This window comes from Oncorhynchus tshawytscha, linkage group LG15, assembly GCF_018296145.1.
Source record: "Oncorhynchus tshawytscha isolate Ot180627B linkage group LG15, Otsh_v2.0, whole genome shotgun sequence".
NCBI classification, from domain to species: Eukaryota; Metazoa; Chordata; class Actinopteri; order Salmoniformes; family Salmonidae; genus Oncorhynchus; species Oncorhynchus tshawytscha.
In genome coordinates, this window is record NC_056443.1 from 8,826,111 (window position 1) to 8,834,669 (window position 8,559).

General features: G+C 44.6%; 1 long non-coding RNA gene across 1 annotated transcript; it reads right to left on the reverse strand.

Annotated features, from left to right (window-relative positions):
* Positions 1 to 1,067: 1,067 nt before the first annotated feature.
* Positions 1,068 to 8,275, reverse strand: LOC121839383. Its single transcript, XR_006078916.1, has 3 exons — positions 8,148 to 8,275; positions 6,162 to 6,236; positions 1,068 to 1,568 (listed from the first exon to the last, which is right to left on the reverse strand). It is a non-coding gene; the product is annotated as an uncharacterized LOC121839383 (long non-coding RNA).
* Positions 8,276 to 8,559: the final 284 nt, after the last annotated feature.

The window sequence follows — 8,559 nt, forward strand, 5'->3', positions numbered from 1 at the left end:
TGGTGCGTGGTGCCGGCACTGGTGGTACTGGGCAGAGGACACGCACCTCTGGGCGAGTGCGGGGAGCTGCCACCGGAGGGCTGATGCGTAGAGGTGGTACCGGATAGACCGGACCGTGCAGGCGCACTGGAGCTCTTGAGCACCGAGCCTGCCCAACCTTACCTGGTTGAATGCTCCCGGTCGCCCTGCCAGTGCGGCGAGGTGGAATAGCCTGCACTGGGCTATGCAGGCGAACCGGGGACACCGTGCGCAAGGCTGGTGCCATGTAAGCCGGCCCAAGGAGACGCACTGTAGACCAGATGCATAGAGCCGGCTTCATGACACTTGGCTCGATGCCCACTCTAGCCCGGCCGATACGAGGAGCTGGCTATGCACCCGCACTGGAGACACCGTGCACTCCACAGCATAACACGGTGCCTGCCCGGTCTATCTAGCCCCCCGGTAAGCACAGGAAGTTGGCGCAGGTCTCCTACCTGGCTTCGCCATACTCCCTGTGTGACATTTTTGGGGCTGACTCTCGGGCTTCTATCCACGCCGCCGTGCTCGTCTCTCCAACTCCATTCTCCTATAACCCTCCTCGCACTGCTCCAGCGAATCCCAGGCGGGCTCCGGCACTCTCACTGGGTTGACCGTCCACCTGTCTATTTCCTCCCAAGTCGTATAGTCCTGACTTCACTGCTCCTGCTGCCGCTGCCTGTCACCACGCCACTTGGTCCTGTTGTGGTGGGTGATTCTGTTACGGTTTTCTTCTGGTGAAAGAGAGGAGGACCAAAATGCAGCGTGGTTATCTTTATACATCTTTAATGAAAGATGGAAAATACGAACAATTTACAAAACAAGAACCGCAAAAAAACGAAACAGCCCTATCTGGTGCAACAAACACAAAGACAGGAAACAATCACCCACGAAATATCCAAAGAATATGGCTGCCTAAATATGGTTCCCAATCAGAGACAACGATAAACACCTGCCTCTGATTGAGAACCACTCTAGGCAACCATAGACTTTCCTAGACAACTCTACTAAACACAACCCCATAAATCGAATAAACCCCTAGACAAGCAAGACACACAAATCACCCATGTCACACCCTGGCCTGACCAAAATAATAAAGAAAACACAACATACTAAGGCCAGGGCGTGACAAGAGGTAAGCCAAGGTTTTTCCTATCAAATCAATAGATAGCTAGATGCAGACAATTTACAGAGAATTGAAAGTAAATGTACTAATATTTTTGCCAAGCAGATGACGAAGAACTGAAACACAGCTTTCCAATGAAAATAAAAGTGTGGAACCTCCTCCATTACTCTAATGTTCGAACCAAACTTCTTCCATCAACCTTGTTAATTGTTAATCATTTTCTTTTCTCTGTCCTGCTGGGTTTCAGGTTAGAATGATGAGCAGGTGCAATGGCTGGATGGTGCCAGGTGAGGGCACTAGAGCAGACCTGTGGTCCATGGTCCTGTGGTCCACACCAGTGACTGATTGCTGTGAGAGAGTATTCCCATGGTCCAGGACTGGACAGTGGGCTGAGACGCGAAAAGATGACGCTGCAGAGAGGTGTGACCTATAGAGGGAGGGATGATAGAAAGATGGGGGGGCATTTGGGAGCAGAAAGATGGAGGAGAGAGAGTAGGAGGTGAGAGAAAGTGGGAGGTGAGAGAGTATGAGGATAGTTGGGAGAGACGGAGGAGATGGAGGAGAGCGAGAAAGACACCTAATTGAGAATGCATGTAAAATTCAGCAAAAAATATACTTTGTGTATAACGCAAAACCCCAAACAATGCACGCAGAGCAGAATTAGGACTATACCCACTTCTTATCAACATCCAGAAAAGAGCTGTTCAAGTCTACAACCACAAAAAAAAGGAAGCGATGCCCACATATTCCACCACAAAACCCTCACCTACAGAGACACATTCTCAATTACAGAAACGACCTGGGAAGTAGTTCCCTCCCGCTGTGTTCCTGTTGAATTGGAACGATTTACAAGTTTTCTCTCTGAAAAACGTAGTTAATTTAATCTGATTGTCATAAGGTTCCATGACTTGTCTACACAGGGCATCTGAACACACAAAATACATTTAGATGATTTTCATTACATTTTGCGTGTTTTATTGAACTTTTTTACACCTGTGGTGTTCCCTGTCAAATATCATTAGAATTGGTGAGATTACAATTAGTGTATCAAATTTTGTTCAGGCACATGCCCAATCATCAGATGGACACACTTCCTCTCCCAGACCCCCACATGCATGTGTGTTTGAGCACACACACACACCTCACTCCCCTTCTTGGCTTCCATGGCAACCCCAACGAGAACCTTTCCCCAATAAATTCCTTCCCCCACGGGAACCACACCTGTTGGCATTCTCACAAACAATTGCAACATTGTTTCAATAATATATAGAACTTTTCTCGCAGCTCTGGTATATAAAGCTTTTTTGAGGCCTTGCTCACAATTCATTCTGTGGCAGCACAACAACCAAACAATATACTGTTGTCACGACTCTGACCGAAGGTGGCTCCCCTTCCCGTTCGGGTGGGGCTCGGCGGTCGTCGTCGACGGCCTACTAGCTGCCACTGATTCTTTTCTCCCCCTCTTTATGTGTTTATTGAGTACACCTGTTTTGAGTTGGTTATAATTAGTGAGGCTTTATTAGTCAGCCGGCCCGCCTGGTTCTTTGTGCGGGATTGATTATTGTAACCCTGGTGTTTGCATTTAGATGTACATGTTTGTGTATTTAGTGCTAGACTGTTTTCGTTTCCCGGTGTCTGGGGCATTTGGTTTGAGCACCCGTAAGTGGGTTGACCGTAGTTCACCGTGTGTGCATTAAAGTAGCACTTTATTGAACTCTGCTTTCCTGCGCCTGATTTCACCCTCACGATACCCAGGACCTTACAACTGTATGTGAGGCTCTTGATCATATCTTTGATCATGACACTGGTGAGGAGGAAAGAGTCCTTGTTAAACTTTGACACAAAGTAGTCTGTGATAAATAGCACAATGTGTTTCATCTGAGTATTTTGTTATATTGAAAATAATCCATACATTTTTTTTCCCTCAAAAGCGAGTTTTATGAGCTCAGGTCAATGAGGCCTACAGGTCATAAATAGCAAATAGAAGTTCAAAACTTGTAATGTTCACAAGAACTGAATCTACCGGAACATTAGGTGATAATATATGTATTATTATGGATTTATAATCAGCTATAATGGTTTGGTCATTTTGGACCAGGAACACAGAATGAATTCAAATGAAACGAACACAACAGGAGGGTTGAAGGGGAGAGGAGGAGGGATGAATGAGCCAATATGAAGCTGGGTATGATTAGATGGCCAGATTGGGAATTGAGTCAGGACACCGGGGCTAACACCAAGTGCCATGAAATATTTAGTGACCACAGAGTCAGGACACCCGTTTAATGTCCCATCAAAAAACGACAGCACCCTACAGCACCCTATGCTGCTGGCAATTGGAATGCTAACTGGTCCTAAACAGAGAGTACACAGTGGAAGAATTCCTTGACTATGTACAGACACGGTGAGCATAGCCTTGCTATTGAGAGACGTCACCATAGGTAGACCTGGCTTTCAGGAGAAGACATGATAACGTGCCACTTTCCAAAAAATTAGGTGGAAGCTGAGCTGCACTTTCTAACCTCCTGACAAATGTATGATCTCTAAGAGACACAGATCACACAGACCCACAAATAATTAGAAAATAAATCAAACTTTGATAATCTCCCATAGCTGTTAGGCGAAATACCGTTATTTGCAACCACAGCAGCAAGATTTGTGGCCAGTTGCCATTGAAAAGGGCTACCAGTGAAGCACCAAGATTGTAAATACCACCAATAATGAAATGTTTATTTATCTTCACCTACTATTTGTACTACAACTATTTGCACATGGCTAAAACACAGTACGTAGCTGATAATATAACACTTGAAATGTCTTTATCATTTTGAAACCTTTGTTGAGTGCAATATATTCTGTTAATTTCTAATAGTTTGTTGTTGATGTTGTTAAATGGTTGTTACAGTGGTGTAAATACTTTAATTAAAGTACTACTTAAGTAAGTTTTTGGGGTATCTGTACTTTACTTTACTATTTATATTTATGGCAACTTTTACTTTTAATTCACTACATTCCTAAAAAAAATACTGTACTTTTCACTCAATACATTTTCCCTGACACCCAAGTACTCGTCACATTTTGACAGGGAAATGGTCCAATTCACACACTTATCAAGAGAACATCCCTGGTCCTCCCTACTTTCTCTGATCTGGTGGATTCACGAAACACAAATGCTTCGTTTGTGAATTATGAGTGTTGGAGTGTGCACCTGGCTATCTGTAAATAAAATAAAAAACTAAACAATTGTGCCATCTGGTTTGCTTAATATAAGGAAGTTAAAATGATTCATACTTTTACTTTTGATACTTAAGTACATTTTTAGCAATTCCATTTCCTTTTGATACTTAAGTATATTTAAAACCAAATACATTAAGACTTTAATTCAAGTAGTATTTTAGTGGGTGACATTCACTTTTACTTGAGTAATTTTCTAATAAGGTATCTTTACTTTTACTCAAGTATGGCAATTCAGTACTTTTTCCACCACGGTTGTTAAATTAGTTTTTTTCTCACTTTTGTTTATTGTTTATTTCACTTGCTTTGGCAATGTCTCCTATGCCAATAAATCTCCATTGAATTGAGAGAGAGAGTGAGCGAGCGAGAGGAAGACAGAGTGTGTGTGTGAGAGAGAGGTGCTTTATTCTGCGCACCATGACACGCCCCTCTGACCAATCAGTCCACTCTATTTCACTGTAGCCACTAATCAACTGTGAGTCATGCAGTTCTCTCTCCCTCTTCAAGAAGAGAAGAACCCCTCAAGGTTTAGTCATCTGTTGAGAAGACAATATCAGATCGAAACACTCTGGTACCAGCTGATAAGCTACAGATATGCATTAAGGTCCATGATGCATAAGTCAATACATTGCATTCAATGCAGACTAAACTGTCCTCTTAGTCCTGAGCTCTCTCTTTCTCTCTATGAGAACACTGACCAGTAAACTGTTCTGATCAACAAGCACTTCTCAGGACTACACCAACGAGTTCAACAGTATTGATTCCACTGAGGCCCAACGCTTTAGGCTCCATACACAGAGATTCAGGAGACAATCCAGATCATATTCATACCTAAAACAATTAATAAAGGGAAAATCAAACTTTGTCTAATAATGTTGGAGTTCTCCAACTCACTGTGAGAAGTAAGCTGAAATGTCAGACAGAGAGGTGAGGCGCAGGCTGCGTTTGGACGGGGGCCATTCCAATTTGTCACTCTGAATATCGTACGATGGAACAGATTGCTGACACCTGGGAGCTTGCTAGAGAGAGAGAGAGAGAGACCCAGAGACCCATTGTCTGCACCGGTCCTCAGATCTGCAATTCTGCTGCCTGACATCAAGTACTTGAGAGAGAGAGAGAACTTTCTGGGAGCTCTGATGAGATCATTAATATAGAGTTGAGTTAAATCACCCAACTTTTTTTTTAATTTTAGGGGGTTTAATGTTCCGTAAAGATTGTTGCATCCATCATTGTAATTGTCTGCATCATTTCCATACATACACATATATGCATACACACATATATATATATACAGTATATACATACAGTGGGGCAAAAAAGTATTTAGTCAGCCACCAGTTGTACAAGTTCTCCCACTTAAAAAGATGAGAGAGGCCTGTAATTTTCATCATAGGTACACTTCAACTATGACAGACAAAATGAGTAAAAGAAATCCTGAAAATCACATTGTAGGATTTTTAATGCATTTATTTGCAAATGATGGTGGAAAATAAGTATTTGGTCACCTACAAACAAGCAAGATTTCTGACTCTCACAGACCTGTAACTTCTTCTTTAAGAGGCTCCTCTGTCCTCCACTCATTACCTGTATTCATGGCACCTGTTTGAACTTGTTATCAGTATAAAAGACACCTGTCCACACACCATATTTACTTTAACCGATGAACACCTTGGAACAACCTAAACCACTCACTTGGAGTGATCATTAAAACATTCTAAGCATACTATATTTTGCAAAATGTAAAATGGATGTCTGAATGCATAAAAGCCTTGTGGCAGTAGTTTACCTTGATTTCCACATTAGCCTGTCCTGTTGTTTTAATCCCGAAGGCGCTGGACTGGACTTTGAATGCATTTCTTAGCTTTAAAATAATAATAGACAATTTAAAAACAACAAAAGGCTAGAGCACTTAGTCGTCAAAACGCACGCACGGACACACGCACACACACACACACACACACACTTAAACAAGCAAGCAAGCAAGCACACAAACACAAACCAACAAACGTCTCTTATTCAGCCCCCCACCCTCCCTCTTCCAAGATAAAAGTACATCCTGTTGCCATAGCAACACTCGCTGCCTGACAACTTAGGTCAGCCTAAACACGGTATTTACAGGTCTAGAGGGTAATTGAACGCTCCGCTCACACAGGAAGTGGTGAGAACAATAACAATAATGTGGCTAATCAGAAGCATTTTCTGGCCTCCGCAGGGAGAGAGAGAAGAAGAATAGGAAACCAACCACTGTTAACATTCAGATAAACAGATAGAGGGCTGCACTTTGGTTTTCCAAATGTTTTAAAAGACCACCTTTCAAATGAACTGTACAAACGAATCACTGAACAGAAACTCAGACGGTCCGTGTAAGAACCATTATTAGGTGACCGTATAGAGAAAGAGACATCTGACAAACAGTCATGACAAACCATGAGTCAATCTACATTAAATGTCTTCACAAAGACCCAGGGAGGAGACATAACTTTACACTTAGTATTCACAATGCATCATGTGACAGAGGAAATAATAATCCACTCAACTCTCTGACTGAAGTTCCAATTCGCTCTTGAAAAAACTTCCTCATTACCAATGCAAATTGCGAGGGCTGGGATTGGTCACGGGCTGCTCCGTAGTGTATCGGTGCGACGACGTTCAGATTGATAAAGAGAGTTTTTCAAAGGATTTAGGAGTTCAAAGATCCATGCTGCTGTCACCTTCCTATCAGCCCTTTTCATTTATCTCTATCTCCCCCTATTTCTCTTTCTTTGTGTCTGTCTCTCTCGCTGTCTCTCTTTCTCTATCCCCCTCTCTCTCGCTCTCCTGCTCTCTGCTCTGGTGGAGCTCTCAGATAATACGTTCTCCTTCTCTTGATGACACCATACTTTAATAGTGTGAAAGTCATAAGACTATACTTCACAGTCCCACTGACTACGGATGGTGACCTTATAGCAGCACCACTCCACCTCCCCCCTAACACACTGACAGCTGCCGGCCTGCCCTAAGGAGAAACAATCAGTCCCCTACTGGGATTCAGCTTCACTAGAAGGGAAACGGCTGCTTTATGTAGTATGATACACTCCAACGTTGACAGGTCTGCACACGCAAGCGCACACACAGACAGACAGACAGACAGACAGGCAGACAGGCAGGCAGGCAGGCAGGCAGGCAGGCAGGCAGGCAGGCAGGCAGACAGACAGAAGACAGACAGACAGACCCAGGCAGGCAGGCAGGCAGACAGACAGACAGACAGACACAGACAGACAGACAGGCAAAGGCAGGCAGACTAGACAGACAGATAGACAGACAGACAGACAGACAGACAGATGATACAGACAGACAGACAGGCAGGCAGGAGGCAGGGGCAGACAGACAGACAGGCAGGCAGGCAGGCAGGCAGGCAGGCAGGCACAGACAGGCAGGCAGAGGCAGAGGCAGGCAGACAGGCAGGCAGGCAGGCAGACAGACAGGCAGGCAGGCAGGCAGGCAGGCAGGCAGACAGACAGCCAGGCAGGCAGGCAGACAGACAGACAGACAGACAGGCAGGCAGGCAGGCAGGCAGGCAGGCAGGCAGGCAGGCAGGCAGACAGACAGACAGACAGACAGACAGACAGACAGACAGGCAGGCAGGCAGGCAGGCAGGCAGACAGACAGACAGACAGACAGACAGACAGACAGACAGACAGACAGACAGACAGACAGACAGACAGACAGGCAGGCAGAGGCAGGCAGGCAGGCAGGCAGGCAGGCAGACTTTGACTCTCAAAGGCTCACTCACACTTGAGGATTCTTAAACTGTTATCCATTTCAAAAGCAGTTCAAAGTCTTTCAGTCCTCCTTTAAGAATTTGGGCTTAGTTTTTCCAGTACCAATCCCCAGGAGTCAGTCAGTCCACTCCATGCTGGCTACTACAGTAGCTGTCTGTGATCAACTCCCTGTGATACATGGCCTTTTATTATCCCAGCCCAGGACTCCCAGGTCCCCAACACTTCCTGTGTTTATCATTACTCCAGAGATAAAGCATGTGCCCCAAATGGCATTCCCTTTTGACCAAAAGTAGTGCACTATGTAGGGAATAGGGTCCTGCTCTAGCTAACCCACAGCCTGTATCTGTGTATCTGTGATGGCTCTGAACTGTAGCCTCTCTCAAGTGGCCGTTTGTCTAAAGCCCTTCGCCTCTCAACCTGGCA